Here is a 17,551-nt window from a genome sequence, read left to right on the forward strand (position 1 = left end):
AGATTAGGTTAGACAATAGTTACATGCTTAAATAATAATAACGTGCTTAAAAAATAATAAAATAATAAAATTGATTAAAAAGAAGAAGAAGAAGAAGAAGAAGAAGAAGATTTGGATAGAAAAAAATTGTGAAGAAGAAGAAGAAGGTATAAATTTAAACCTCTTAGGAGTTTTTTATGCTTTTCTTTATCTACAAGTGGTTTCCTTTTAGTAGTAGAACCCTTTTAGGAAGCTGAGAACCCTAATAGACCACCAAATCCATGGAGAACCCTTACTTTATTCTGATCAGGGTCATAGTGGATCCACAGCCTATCCTGGGAACACTAGGCGTGAGGTGGAAATCCACTCTGAATAGGATGGCAGTCCATCGCAATGCACCATGCTCACACACGTTCCTATATTCTTTCACACCTAGGAGCAATCCACTTCCTGGCATGTTCTTAGGAGGTGGAAGGAAACCGGGGAGCAGAGAAACTCCACACAGACATTAACACGAGCTCAGGATCGAACTGGAGCTGTGAGGTGGCAATGCTAAACACTGTGCTAACTGCTAACTGTACTAATGTTATATTAATCTGGTAAATACCAGTGGACTGGACAAGCAGAGATACAGAGTTTAGGAGTAGTGAGACAGTATGAGACTTTTCTCTACTGAAATAAAGCTGGTGTTCTGTATGGCAGAGGAAAAGTGCAGCAGGGTTTAGTATCAGGTACTATTCAATGAGTATTTGGTGAGCATCATGATGAAATATGTATGAAATTGATTTGATTAGCATTTAAACGACCTTGTAAAATAAAGTAAAAAGAAACTTTTCCAGATGATTCTTTCCAGCTGTCTGTGTTTGGGAACTGACTTTGTTAGGAAAGGTAAAGGTAGAGTGGAAAGATGAGGCTCTCTGGAGAGCAGGCATTACTGTACTCCACCTTCATGGTGTCCTCACTTAATACGGCAGGTTTGCCTCTCAAATACGAGACTACAGACGCACGTGGCTAACTTCACAGCTGTGTCATAATTGTGAGAATTCAAACATATTTTATGTGCAGGAACATCAGTAGAGAAGCTCAGTCATATAGCTTCTGCTGCTTTTTTTTTTCTTTCTCACCAAAAAAAAAAAAAAAATGGAGGAAGCTATTGATCAGGCGCTCTCTCTCTCAGCGCAGCTACCTGGGGAGCTGAGTTGAGCCTGACTTACTACTGTCTCCTTTTCCCAGTGTGGGAGACGAGCGCCAGCATTTCTGTCCAAATGATTGAGGTTAAAAAGTGATCTGGTCACAGTGCCCTTCAGCACTTTCATGATGAATACCATGGAATCATGGATTGATTTGTCATCAGTAACCTATTGCTTATATCAATTATGTTCTGAAGTTCCCTTTCCCCTTCTGTTATAACTTCTTTATACCACAGTGCATTCAGTGCTCAATCCTGATTGGTCAGAAGGTGTCGATTGATTTTCTATAAAAGCAGCTCTGACAATAGTTTCGGTAGCAAGATTCATATTAATGCAATCATTAGTGCAGTAACGAATTACACATGGGGATTATATGGTGGACGTGCCACAAAAAGAAAAAAAAAGATTTTACAAGGGTTTAATTGTTGATATGGTGACCTGAAGATGTTCACTTAGAACTTTTGGAAGGAGTCTCAACTTTCAGCACTTTCTAACAGTCAGAGGTAAAGTCCCACACAGGAGAGTCTTCAGGATGGAAGGGTTTGTCGTTTTCAGTTTCTCTGGAATATGACAAGCTGCTTTTTTTTATTATTATAACTTTAACAAAGAAAAAAAAGAGTGGTTGGTGAGGTAATGATAGTTTATAACTGTTATAACATAAGTGATAACAGAAACATTTAACTTAACAGTAACTATAGTTAAAACTATGATATATCGTTCTTTAATAAATAAAAAAATAATAATTACTGTTGGCAAATTTATGTGGTATAAGAGGAAAAAGGCACTTCCTGTCGTTATAGGAAAATAATCAACTTCTGGGTGGTAACAGTAACGCTGCTTTGTGTCGAGGCAACACACCACTTTGTCGTTGATTGTTTTCCTTTAACAGTACAGCCCCAAGTGTTTTAATTTTTACTTAATATTGGTGTATCTTTATATGAATTGAGTGTTTTCTTATTATATATATTTTCATCTTTTCCTAGGATTTTAATGGAATAAATTTACGTCACATGGCACTTAATTTGCCATTATATTAGATATATTGTAAGAGTGACCGTAAGTTTAAGGGCATACATGACAGATCATTATTGTGAATTAAGAGCAATTTATTCACAGCCAGTACAGTGTTGTGTGTTCCTAGATTGAAATAATTCCTTGATAATACAAGCTCATAACACACACACGCACACACACACACACACACACACACACATACACAGATTAAAATGCTCTGTAGTACTCTGTGTCAGGACACATTTAAGTAAAGCCCTGAAATGTGATATTCCAGTGTTAAGCAAGGCTGAACTTGTGGCTTTCTTTCAATTATTCCACAGCTGACATTTGCCTACCCTTTATCGAGAGATCTTTAATCAGAGCCAATGCGAGAGCAACTAGGAGGAGATTGGTTTGATTTAATATCTCCTTCTGCTCTAAAATGGGAATGGGATACATCAGTCATCATCTGTAATGGATGTGTAAAGGGTATCAGGGTTACTTTCTGTTGATGTCAGAAAAGCACCTATTGGCCTTTATGATACATAATTTACACATTTCTTATAATGTACCTAGATATACCAAGGATATATGGCACAGTTAAGCCATAATGGCTCAATGAATCGATTATACTGTGATATTTTACAAAATCTAGGCTTTGTATGGTGTTAATCTGAGGTTTATATAAATGTGTGTAATTTAGACTTACTGTACAGTGCCTCAGTAATGTTCTGAAACAACTAACATCCCTGAAAACTAGAGCACAAAAACTAGAGATTTACAAATATCTCTCAAACATAACAGCTCATTCAGAAAACTATGTTATGTAGAGTTATATTTTTGTCCACATTGTGTCTATCGTTTTGGTGCAGACTAGCTTTGATCTACTCCGAAGGCAGATTACTCCAACCTGAATTCTGTGTCTCTTCAATAAGCCTGAGCTTTACTTGCTGCTCTGCTTTATTATGTTTGATTTGTACTCTTCTTTATTGCTGTCCAGCCTCAAGGTTTTATCCTCTGCGAGGATACAGCCACCGTCCTCCGGCCACTTATTATCTTTCACACTTGACTGAATTTACAAGAAATAAAGGGGTTAAGTTACCAGCCGCATTATGGCCTAATGCCATTTATCACCCCACAGGCCTGAGACGAGGTGGACGTGTTTACTGTAGCTCTGGCACAGCTCACTTTGGCCTTGCTAATAAATAACTGCATGTATTTCACAGCTTCATTCCATAGTCTCAGAGCGTGACATTTTCCAGTGCGGTGAGAAGGACATCGCATCAGGATATGTGAATCTTAACGATCTGAGGCCTGTTTAGTAAGAAAAAAAAAAAAAGTTGAAGTGCCGCATGCATAAGTTTCCTCTATGAGTAAGTTAATGGGAGCTCATGCTTTTGACATTTCATCTGGAAGACCTTGGGAAATCTGTTTTAGATTCATATCCATACACTGTACAATGTAAGGTCCTGCAGCCAATGAAAACATACACTTCACATTTCACTGATGTGGCTGCAATTCATCTATGTAATTCAAAAAAGTATTTTTCAAAAGTTTTGCTTCCTTTTTTTCCTCCGGTGCTCGAGCGAAGAGGCGGTTTCTCTGCTACAGTTGGTGGAAGTTATTCAGATAAAATATGGGCCCGCTGATGTTTTCCTTTGGAACCTGTTTTGGAAAAGATTGCACAACTCAGGGTTCTTCTCCTTAAAGAGAGCATTAAAATGTCACTTCATGAGAAATTTACACTGCTGGAGTTAGCTATGGTCGATTAAAGAATATTTAAGGCTATTTGGAGCTGCGCTCTTACATCATTCCAGTAAAGGCACACTTCAGCGAGAAATGAATTAAAGAAGTGGAGGAGTGCATGCAGCCAAATTATAAGGAGGCCTGGCCATTAGACTGAGGAGTAGGGTGAAAGATGACTATGTACAGTTTCTTTCAGTGATTTTATTTTATTTATTTATTTTTTATTTTTTCTGGAAGATCACATGCAGTGTGTATGCTGTAGATTTTAATGGACAGTTGATGGAGTTCCCGTGTTCATGTTTCAAGTCTAATACACAACATAATGCATGTGGATTGTCATACATGTCTAGTAAATGGGTTCAACACAGGCCTACATGACTCCTGCAAGAGACTTTCACACAAATTACTCTCACACAACGACTGTACACCTAGGTATTGTTTTTTTTCTACAGAATGTTGATTAACATACAAATTTTCAGAATATCAAAATCTCCAAACTCTTTGTTTACACAGTGCTGGATAACAGTATAACTATTTTATTCAAATCTGACAAAGCACAACGTTGGTGAAATTTGCAGCAAAATTGCCTCATTACTATGTTTTGCCAATATTGAAGATCTGTATCAGTGTTCATTAAATAAAGTGCAAATGATCAACAATCCAGCGTCGGTTTCTCCTTAGGGCTCTACCGTATCCTAATGATGTTGTTTTAATGGGTGTTCCTTTTCTCTCTCAATCCTCTCAGGAATTTGCCTAATTCGAGACCCTTCATTGGGGTTATTAATATTTCATGTTGTTCATGGATTCCAGGTAAATCATGTAATTTATTATTTCTTTATTTTTTCCCCTTATAAACACAGTGCTGTGTTGAACAATCGATTTTAGATAACATGGCATGGCTTGTATTACTCTATCACACTCTCTGTACAGGACAGGAGTAATAAAGAGGACAGAATTACTGTAAGCACTCTATTTATTTCTTTATTTATTTAAATATAGTAAGTATCTGTGTTAATTAATTCATAGTGTATTGGATAGCAAAAATATGGACACATTTAGATTACAGGTTTAGTTTTAGGTTCAGGTTTCTTTCTGGAATTGGAAATTCAGCATGTGTGAGATGATGTACGATAAAAAGAAAAATCACATTTCCACCCTTTCTTTGAATAATTAACAAAATGTAAAATAAAATTTGGGAAATTTAATTTGCTTTAAAAGTCATTTATATGTCTAGAATCAACCCAATCCGCCTCAAAATAGACTGCCAGTTGTAGTCTAAAAGCACAATGACTATAGTGCTATTAAGTGTTGTTTTTATCTAGTTGTTTGGCATTCATCAGGTGTGGATGCCTTAGGCATCACTATCAGAGAAACACCACTTCATTCCTCTCCTTTACTCTGCTCTTCTGACAAACGTCTCACTGATTCCACATCACAGCTTCATTGAACCGAGCTCTGATTTGTTTATTTTATCTCTATTTGACCGGCCAATTGAAGCCTAAATGACCTGAGGCTTGTTGTCACATTGTCGGTCATATACAGGTTAATATCACGTTATGATGTATTTTAAAGGGTCTATATATTTGCAGGTTTGTTTGCATCATATTTGCAATTAAGTTTCCTAGATGCAGCAGATATTTTCCTGTGATTTAGACATGAATAATGTAGGACATCAAGTACTTATTTTACTGTGGTTTATTAATAACCCTCCAAACAGTGCAGTAGCTCTGTAGAGTTGTTTACCTTTGTAAAGTGTGTAACTGACTGAAGAACTTTCTGATGGGTAAAATTAATGTAGTAAAGACCGAAAGCATCATTTCAGACCCACGTATTCTAAACTCTGGTGTCCCAGAAGACTGCAATCTGAGCCTCTCTTTTTAAACACAACCACAGTGCTAAGCCCAACACACATGCACATTAGTGAACCTCTCAAAAATATTAATGGAGATTCAAAGATGAACAATTACTAAAATGGTATAAAGCATAATTTCAAATTTTTTTATGGGTTCATTAAGTTTGTAAATGCTTTTGTAAATTATTTTGTAGTTAAAATAAGCTGTCAAATAATAAGGGTGGGAGCCATGTTGTTAAATTAAACCAAATTTGCAGGGATTAATGTGATAATTACAACTACGACTGTTCATGCAGAAATATTTTTGGCAATGCTATTGCACTATATGGCCAAGAGTTTGTGGACACCTGACCATCACACACATATATGATTTTTTAACATCCCTTCTCTGATTTAGTCCCTCTTTGCTGTTACATTAACCTCCACTCTTCTGGGAAAGGCTTTCCACTAGATTTTGGAGCATGGCTGTGGGGATTTGCTCATTCAGCCACAAGTGAGATCAGGTACTGATGTTATGCGAGGACACCTGGGATGCATTCCACGTTCCAATTCATTCCAAAGTGTTCAGTGGAGTTGAGGTCAGGGATCTGTGCAGGGCCCTCGAGTTCTTCCACACCAAACTTGGCGCACCATGTCTTCATGGAGCTCGCTTTGTGCACAGGATCACTGTCATGCTGGGACAGGTTTGTGCCTCTTAGTTCCAGTGAAGGGAAATTGTAATACTACAGCATACAAAGACATTCTATACAATTGTTTGCTTCCAACATTGTAGCAACGGTTTGGGGAAGAACCACATACGGGTGTGATGGTCAGGTGTCCACAAACTTTTGGCCATATAGTGTACTAGTCTTCTATTAGATTTATTTCAATACTTGCCATTGTCTCATTGATATATCTTTGTATTAGTTTTATTTTTATTTTTAATCTTGATTTTTACATCATATCACATATGACAGTAAAGAAAAATCTGGTGGAATTTGTGTAATCTGTATACTGAGTCAAGAAAGTCAAATGAACCATGTGCATAATCCAAGTCTGTATATGAGTAACTTTCCCTTTCTCTAAATATAGATTTTATTTTATAACCTGAAATTGAACTGAAGTTTTACAAAACAGCTAACAGCTATCTTTTACATGTTATGTCAATACTGTATGCTAAATCATAGGCCGTGCTATCACAAATAATCGCATAATATGACAGCATTTGATGTGGCTTGATTAACATGGTCCTACACTTACAAATTGTAACAATTCAACACAATACCCTTGTTCGTTTGAATGTGTGTACATATCTAATAAGTCATAAACTTAAACTGTATATTCAAAGAGGTTGTATATTCAAAGAGGTTGGATGTAACAAATTTTATTTTATAATAAAAATTGCACATGCAATATCATACATGAAGTTAAATACAATTTGAGTTATGTGACAGAGATGTTCATAGGTGTATTTGAGAAAATCAGTGAATACACTGTAGATCTTATTGGTATAAGAAAAGTGCTTCTTTACTTGTGTATAATATATTGCACACTCTTTCCACACAGTTTTTATCCAGCTGTTCAGTAATTCTCATTTATATAATAAGAGCAGATCTGCATACATTACGTGCTGGGTGATGTAATCCTTCTTAGCCTGCATTATATACATATGACTGAATGATGTATGTACTTGACTATGTGAATCACTGTATATATACTGTATATGTATGTGTAGTGTATAATTGTACATGTAGTGCGTAAACATAAAGTGCATAAAGTGCTAATCACTGACTTTTTCTAATTCTACTGCACCTATACATTAACTGACCAGACACAGAAAACAAATAGTTATAAAACTCTCCTCCCAACCTCAAAGCACAGGCAAAGTCAGACAAAGAGCAGCCATGGTGAGTTTAAGAGCCACAGCCTCCTGTGCATAAGCATTCCAGTGAGCACACTGATGAACCAGTCTAATTAGAAATAAAAGACAATGCTCATGTCTGAGATAAAGCCAGCAATGTATGCCAGCGGCCGTTCAGAGGCACCGGGGCTAATGAGCTCTGAGTTGGGGTGGGGAGGCTAGACGAGCTCTTCAGAGCCAGGAGGGTGAAAGAGAGGGGCAGTTTGGAGAGGTGGGGGGGTCAGGGGTGGGAATAGAAATCTCGCCCCTCGAGCCACACGGACGGTAGGGAGGCGCTTTCCCTCACGGAGGTCAGAGCTGAGAACTGGCGGGTTATGCATTTATTACTGCCATAATTGCAGCTCAGATGCTCGCAAACACGCGAGTCAGGGTCCAACACAAAATAAAATACACTTCAACTCTCGATCAGAGTGTGTATGCACGCTGGATTTATTTATTTATTTATTTATTTTTCATTTATTCTATTGTTTGTATGCTCCAATATGTATATAGTGCTTTTTTATTTTTATTTCTTTTTTTTTTTTATATTCCCTCTTGTGATATAAATTTTTTCATCCTGTCCACTTGCAGAAAGCTTTCACATCGCACAACATTAATATATAGTAGATGCCATCACAAGGTCTCTCATTTCACTATGCTGTATACTGATGCAGGCTGAATAACATTCTAGCCCATCATTTCCCCCTCATTATATTCCATATGTGTGCTTACATGTCTGGCAGAAATTGATCTGATCATCCATTTGAAAGCATACGTGCCAAGAGCTCGGTGATGGGGCATAAACTACAATCTCGCAAAACAATAATGATGCTTATCACTCACAGTTGGCAGGCCAAGCTTATGAGAAAATAAATATATAAATATATCTATCTATATATATGTGTGTCCCAGACTTGGGCGGTTATTGGAACTCAGAAAACATAGATCTTTTTTGTAGTTCTGATAATTCACTCCTGGCACTGAGATTGATGACAACAAGAAGTCTATAAAAGATGTTACCTCTATATTTCAGGAGTGTGATATATTTCAGTAGCTTGTCAAAGGGTTTTATTTTTTTTTTTCCAGAAAGAAAGGAAAGGGAAACAGCAAATCAGAGCTTAGAATCAATATGATAGGAGCATTTCAGCTCTTTTTCTTTCTTCTGTTTCTTTTTTCTTTTCTTTATTCGGGCTCCATGTGAACGGCAGGCTGCTATATGTTAACAATGCTCTTTATCTCTGTTTGCTCTGCGATGGCTAATGAGTGCCCGAATGTAATGTGAAAAGGAAAAAAAAAGCTGTCTAACACAAACTGACCTGTGTGACCAGATGTGTCACTTAAGCACTTTAGCGAGATAATTACCCCAACTAGCAGAGCGGCTCTCTCCAAACTGGCCAACACTTTCGCCACTAATTTCCAGTCCAATTTAAAGAAGTATGCTCAAGTGCTACATTTTTTTTTTTTTTCGATGCATACATCTTCTCTTTTTTTCACACATATGCACAGAGAAATACTTAATTGAACTAGTGTTATGTGCAATATGACAGAGGAATACTCATTTAACATGGTGAAACCAAACATAACATCAGAATTAGGAGCCTTTGTGTGTTTAGGGGTGAATAATTTGCTTTCCTCTAAGAGTGCTTTCACATATGCTGTGTCTAGTCAGTTTGAATCAAAGCATGGTGCATTTATTTCATTTGGTGCATTTCATTTAGGCAGGTGAGAACACAGAAATCACACTGATAAGGACCCAGACAACCGTCAAAGTGAGATGGTCTTTATCCTCATTCTCTAGTGTGTGATACGATTGAAGTGAGAAAGTAAATTTTTGACCCTGAATCAACCCACCTACATGAAGTGAACCAAACATGCTGTGTATTATAAGGTGCATGTTATGTTTTTTTTGTAGGTGAGCTGCTAAACTGATGCAACGTGATCCACAGGACAGAGTTGTAGTGCAGCTGAAATGCAATTTGTTCTGGATATTTGGATTGATGAAAAGAAATGTATGTATATACAGTTTTTACATTATACTCTTTGTGCTCAGGTTTATTTTTTCTTTTTCTGACCAATAAAATAAAAATGTTTGCAGGTATATTCTCAGCCCTAACACCCCTTCAGACAATGCTTTGTTGTGTTGTTTAATTATGTGCAGTGTGACACCAAACCGAAACAAATAGTGCCTGAAGAAACAGAATCAATTTCTCTCTGATTCATACTATGCTCTCATGACCATAAAGAGCATGATGGGTAAGTTTTTTTTTTTTTATACTACAGAAACTAACAGAGAAAACAGAAGTACTTTATAATTACTGTAAACATACAGCGGGGTAAAATCAGTACCAAAAATACTGCACTTCATTTTTCTACTTTATATTCTTCTCCTACAGCAATCTCAAGAGGTTTTTGACAATCTTGTGCATGCAACCTTTCAGCTGCATGCAGGACAGGACAGGAACTGCTTGGAAGTTTTCTTTCTTTTGAAAATAACAAAGCGTGGTGAGAGAACACAGTAAGGGGCTGGGAGCGAGGCCTCAGACACACAGAGTCTCTGCAAGTGACCTTTCACATTGACCCTGGCCTCTGAGTTTCCACTGGCCATTCCACAACTCTCCTGCCAATATTTAAACACTTCCTGATTAGACGGGTGGGTGGCAGGAAGTCTCTCTCTCTCTCTCTCTCACACACACACACATACACACACACACACACACACACACTGACTGGAGTCGCTGCGCTCAACACCATGAAACAATCGTGTGGTTCAGCGTACTGGAACTGGGGTCATATATAACATGTTTCATCACCTCCATGTACAAACAGACACACATGGACCATGGACACACGCACACACACAGGGAGCAGCTCCTGTGTTTTTCTTTCTCTTCTTCAGTCTCTCTCTCTCTCTCTCTCTCTCTCTCTCTCTCTGCCTGACTTTCCTGATAGCTGTGTCTGGACGGCTTGCAGTAGTGCTACTGAAGTTACGAATCAGTAAGGAGTGTGCGTGTGTGTCTGTGTGTGTGTGTTGTTATTGGAATTTGTGTGCTGGTGCGGATGGGGAGGCTGATGAATGAGGGAGTGTGGCAGATTCACAGTGCGGATCTTACTGCAGCTGGAGAGGAAACTAATGGCTAGCGGGGACCACCGAGGTCTCCGAGCTAATACCTGCCTCCTCCATCACAAAAAAACCAACAAAAAAAAGCAGGCCATTTTTTTTTACACCCTGCCAAATGAAACCCTCTGTTCCCTCCTCTCCACCCCCAACCACCCCCCCAACCCACACACACACACACACACACACACACACACACACACACAGTTATACACTCTTGTCTTTCCTCTGGAACCCGGGGGCAGTCGTGGCAGACTTCTGGATGGAGTAGGGAGCATCTGCCAGGCGTCGCTCCCCTTCGGCATGTGCATGGTGACAGGGCAGTTCCACCCCATGCTGATGCCACCACAGTCAGCTCTGACTGTCCTGTCTGTCACGCTGTCCCTGGCATATGCTTCCTCTTCCTACCTCGTTCTCCCTCATCACAGGAAGTAGACAGGTGGAGAAGTTAGAAACTCTACCTCTCTACTGCTTTAATTCTTTGTTTTAGGTTTCCTTACCCTTGCTCTCCCTCCCTCCCTCCTTCCACAAAGGTTGCATGCATGCAGGAAGGTCCAAAAATAACACTGGTGTGATAAGTCATTAGTCATTTCTCACTCTACATATGTTAACTTGACCTGCCGTATGTTAATTCATGCAACATTGGCCTCACATATGGCTGTGTGAGGAATCCCAACTGGTAGATTCTTCTGCATGGGGCCTCATTACGGCAAACTTCCCCCCGTCTCGTCATTAACACTGAGGTGGAGTTCAGGTTAGCAGCACCAGGCTGGGCTTAAGTCACACTATACAGAGAAACAGAGGGAGAGAGCCACAGGACACTGTCAATCAGATCAATTAAAAATGTACAGCAAGAGATTTGGGTCATTGAAGAAAATAAATGGAGGTACTTCAGTGCTTTTTAATCATTACAGTAAAGTTACAGTACAGGGATGTATATAAGTGTACATACCTACAGATACATACCTACATACAAATGTACAAACCATGAACTTCAGCACTGATATGCCTTATACCACAGCATGGTTGAATTCTCAAATCATAAGGTGTGGATTGATTCTCTATAACAGCATGGCTCTGACTGTAGACTACAGTATAGTGTATGGTGGATGCACCACATAATGTAAGACCAACAAACACATTGAACAAAATGTTATTTTGTGAATGTTATTTAACAAAGAAAAATCTGTATTCATTGATGTGGTGAAGTTTTCTGTCTCAATTTTTATGAAAATGAAATGTCAAAGTACTGGACTTATATCAATTTAGAATTCTGCTGGTGTTGCAAAATTAAAATAATAACTTCATTCACTCGTTTAAATGGTTGTCATGATGAATTATTACTCTCACTAGCAAGTACTCAGGTAATCATCCGTAATCATCAAGATCTGCACCAACATAGCTATAACACTATGTTTTAACAGATTCTGGGAGTTTCATTTTGTGGCTTTAGCAATGACAAAAAAATATAAGACCTGCATTACTCCTACTACTCCTACTTCCCTTCCTTATTTGATTATCTCATGCTTCAGCAAGCCAATATGTTCCAATTTGTGATAAAAGCCTATATGACAAAATCCACTTTTTGGTTTATTTCCATTACCATACACTTAAATCACTGCATTATATTTATATTGTATATTGTATTACTTTGTGAAATTCATATTTGCAAAGTAAATCAACATGTCTCTCAAAGCAGCAGTCTTTATAATGTGATAAAGTGTGTCTTCCAGTTCCCCACTGCCTACAGCTTGGCGATAGACATCAACATTTTACATTTTGGGCTGCAGCTCAATAACCTGTGCCAAAGCAGATTATCCCCTAACTGGACATAAACACTGCACAGAACATCACGCTGAGGGCACCAGCAGAGACACAACCTCCAATCCTTTAGCACATCCAGTATCTTAGAGCTCAATGTGAAATAGGGTGCATTAGAAGATATAATAAATATGATGTGCCCGAGAAAGACAAGATATAATATACACTATAAACCATGACAAAAAAATCAAATTAATTTGACATTTATAATTCAGTTTCAACTGTATTTGTGTAGCTTTCATCAATCGATTAAAGTTGTGTGTAAATATTTTTGTGGACCAAGCTAAACTAAACATTCTTGCCAGTTTTATAAAAGTTTGCATATGCTGATAAATACCAATCACCTGCAAATTAGGAAGTGCTTTCACGGCACAGCTGATTTGCATTTAGTGACGCCTACAAAACGACACAAGTGATAAAGCAAAGAGAGAGCTGAAAACTACAAAAGGATGACTTATTTGCAAAAGAGCACCTCCTCAATGCAGCGTGCACTAAATTTTCCAATAATGCAGCTCAGCCACTGCAGCGTATCCACGTCTATAGACACACACTAACTCTTCCATATTTTACAGAGGGACATTTCTTTTGTTTGAACTGAATCTTTAGTCTTATTTATCTGAGTTTAGTATGTGCTACTGAAATATATAAAATTGACACCCTAATCCATATAGAAATTTGTAGTGACAAACTCATGACAATTATATGATTTGAAGCTTATCAGTCAAGGTTGACATTACTGGGTCTCCTTATAAATAAATTTACACAATCTCAGGAGCTCTTGTAGACCACAAACTAAGTGGATTTTCATGATTACCCTACTTCTTGTGTAAATGCTCTTATGAACAAATTATGAGTAAACGTGTTCATTTCCATTTCGATAAATGAGGCCTTTTGTAACAAAGCAGCTTTACAGAAAGCCAGATTCAGATTCAGATAACGTTTAACATGTTAATCCTGCCATAGTAACAATGATGCAATATTTGTAATTAGGGAGTTTCCTTTGATTTCATATGAATACCCCAACTTCTCTTAACTGTTTTTATGTGATTTGGCTTGTAGGGCTGTTTTAAAAGCATGTGTGGTGTGATGCGGTGTTATTAGTCCAGCAGTGATCCTCACTCATGTAGAGTCTCAGCCTCCCCCCTGGCACTTCATCTGATGCTCTGGACTGATACTCACGTTCCTCTTCCCATCTTTGAGGAATACAGCAAGGCTCACAGCGATAGGAGGCTTCTTGTGCCATGCGTTCATGTTCTCCTCGTCCCCTAGCTCTGCCTGGCAGCTCACTACCTCTAATTGTTATTAATCTACTCCAATTAAAACGGACGGCTTCCCTGTCACCACTCTCCCCTTCTCCCCTTGACAGTCATGTACACTGTTGACATGCGAGAAGACACGAGGCAAGAACATTTCTCCGCTTCTTCCATAGCTGAATACTGAAGCCTCAGCTCCTGCTTCATGTTTGAATAGCGGCTGTTATCAAATGCGTTCATTAGGTTACATGCTTCACTTGATTAATTATATTTAAAGAAATTGCGGGTACTTTGGATCTAGCGTCTGGCAGAGCTACGGCATGCCACAGATCCCTAATTTCAAGAAGAAAGAGGGGGCTGAGGGCATTTTTTCTTTCTTTCACTTCTCTCTCTCTCTTTCTCTCTCTCTCTCTCTATCTCTCACTATTCTGGACAGGCTGTGCTGCTCCCAGAGGAGCTGAACGTATTCAAATGTATCTCCATCAATGAGCACGGTAATTATGAATTCCCCACTAATTAGTATATACACTACTTTCCTTGCATATTTGATTTCCACCGTGAGATGGTAATAAGGGAAATGCCCATTTTTGTCCTATCTCATGAAAATTCCAGAATGTTAAAGGGGGGAGGGCAGATGGTGAGAGAGACAGGGGATGCATTAAATATGAAAAAAGAGAGAGAGGGAGAGAGAGAGAGAGAAACTTTGCAGATAATTGGTATGGTTACTGAGGGGATAAAACAACGCTTCTACCTTGCACTGAACATTGAGGCAGCTAAATATGTCTTAGAAGCTCCTGACATTAACTAAAAGCCTTTTCTGTTATTTTTTTATCCCCTTTTTAATTTCATTTTTAATAAATCCACTGTGTTTTAAAGCAATATTCAGGCCTACACTATATATATATATATATATATATATATATATATATATATATATATATATATATATATATATTTTTTTTTTTCTCTCTAGCATTATACAGATTAGGTTTCTTTCTTTGTTTAACTCTACATTTAAATTATATCTCTTGACAATTATTGTTTTTTTTTCCATTTTGTGACTAATTTTGCAAGTTTGAAGTCCTTTCTATTTTGAATATGCAGTTATATTTTTAATAGTATATAAATGTGCTGTAAACATGATGTTTTTTTTATACTAATTTATGTATGAATAAAAAATTCTATACTCGTATTGAGTTATTTTTACTTCAGAGTTCAATTGTCCAACTGTTTATTCAGTGTGAAGGCAATAGCAGATATCGCTATACGTAATAGTATAATATATAGTATATAATATATAAAATAAATGCTAAGGAGAGAGATAGTCTCATGCTATTTTATAATAAGGTGTTATTTAACATTTCCATAACTTTAAGGTAAAAAATGCTGACTATAGTCTATTCATATTGTTAGTTTATGCTCTAGATTAATCCATTACATCTCTACTGAAATACTTCTAAGGATCCATTACACTAACTGTGAGTCAAAATTATTTTTGTGTTCATCTAATTAACAGGGAAGGAAAACAGTTAATCAGTTATTTAGTTGCATCATACATTCAGCTTTATTCATCGTAAACACATAAAACATTTCAACTTGACTGCACTTTTTGTTTCACAAATCATTTTTCAGTTTAATCTGTGCCATATTTAGCTACATTAGGTTTGCTCATTTCACTTCCTGTTGAGAAGATGGTGTATCCGTGAACCGATTTGAATTCTTTCCTTTGCTTACATAAAAATGTGAACTGGTTGCAAAATATGTGTCTCTCTGAATTGTTTTGTTTTTCTCAAATTTTTATTCTTCAGTAGGGCACTTTGTGCAGAGGTGAAAGGTGACCCTTATAACTGAAACCAGTTTCCAGGGTCTGGAAAGCCACCTGCATAATAAAAATGCCATGAGGGTTGAAAGGGAGGCCATGTTCTCACTGTACACCTCCTCCATTCTCCCCCGTTCTCGGGTCATTACGATGGTGAAGGGCTGTATGAGCACATGCTTTCATTCTGAAAAACTGCAGAACTGCAGGGCCCTCTCTCTCTCTCTCTCTCTCCCTATCTCTCATTTTGTCAAAGCTATGTATGATATCATTTCCTTGCAATGGTCCAAGCCAAACATTCATTTCCTCATCACCTGGGGTTGTGTTCTGACAGACAGCTCAAGGATCTCTGTATTCCCTCACATAATTAGTAAATCCAGGCATGGCCATAATCACATTCCACAATATTTTAAAATGATGTGCCCGAGAAAGACAAGTTATTTTTCATTGATTTATTGATAGATTTTTTTTTTCTTTTTCACTTTGGCTCTGAGATGTGTGATGTTTATGCATTCAGGAAAGTTAGTTCCACTTTGCTTTTTTTTGTTTAAGAAACCTAACATGTATTGAAACCTGTACTTATGTATAAGACCTAGTGGAGACTTTCTATGACTGACAGTAAGCCAGAGATATAACTGTGCACCAAGTGGGAGTGTGATATTTCATCATTCATAATTAACTTTTGGCCATGTTAGTGGTTGTGTCTCTGCAGTGTGGGTGTCAGCTGTGGGCAAATAAGAACTTTTATTGCTATCCGTTTAGACAAATGTTAGACAAGTTCCATCCAGCACACAAGAGTTCTTTGGTTTGTGTCTCTAGGGGAACTCTTAAAGGTTCTATGTAGGAGCAGTGTTGGCTTAGTGGCTAAGACTTTGGGCTACTGATCAGAAGCAATGCCAGGATTCCACTGTTAAGTCTTTGAGAAGGGCCCTGAACTACTCCACTATGTTGGTTTCAACTGTAGGTTGCTCTGGATAAAACTGTTGGCTAAATAAGTAAATCTGGAACCCTACTATAAGTTGTTTTGAATAAAACTATCAGCCAAATAAGCAAATGTAAATGTAAAACCCTACAGGAAGTTGCTTTAAGTTGCATGAAAGGGTCCGCCAAAAAAAAAAAAAAAAAACTGTAAATAAAACTGTAGAATGCTACTGTAGGTTTTCTTGGATCACTCAAATGAATAAATATAAATGCAGCACCTTACTGTAAATTGTTTTGGATAAAACTTTCAGCCAAATGAATAAATGTAGAACCATTTACAATATTTTATTTTATATTTTTTTTGGATAAATGTCAGAAATGTATGTATGCATGTTAAAAAATGTATATGTAGAACCATACTGAAAGTTGTTTTGAATATCAGCCAAATAAGCAAAAAAGTGAATCTAGAACCCTACTGTAAGTTGCTTTGGATAAAACCATCAGCCAAATGAATTAATGAAATGAATGGAAACATAGAACCTTACTGTAAATTGTTTTGGATAACAATTTCATATAAATGTGTAAATGTGTAGAGCTCCAGTGTAAGCTGGTTTGGATAAAACTGTGATCCAAGTGAATAAATCTATATCTAGAACCCTGCTGGATATAAAGGTCATTCAAACAAATAAATATAAATGTAGAACCCTGCTGTAAGTAATTTTAGATAAAACTGTCAGTCAAATGAATCAATATAGAATGCTACATTACAGTTTTACTATCAAAGAAAGTTCTACGTAGAACCTCTTTAGGAAGAAAACAACATGTTACTATGCAAAGAATCCTCAAGGTACCGTTTTGTAGAGTATGGGTACGCTTTATGAACACAGGGGTCTTTTTTCAAGATTCCTGTAGTAAACATTGATATTTTGTTGTCTGTGTGCCGAGTTTAATCTTCATGGCCTGCTCACTACACTCTTACAATTTCC

This window comes from Pangasianodon hypophthalmus, chromosome 12 (genome assembly GCF_027358585.1).
Source record: "Pangasianodon hypophthalmus isolate fPanHyp1 chromosome 12, fPanHyp1.pri, whole genome shotgun sequence".
Lineage (NCBI taxonomy): Eukaryota > Metazoa > Chordata > Actinopteri > Siluriformes > Pangasiidae > Pangasianodon > Pangasianodon hypophthalmus.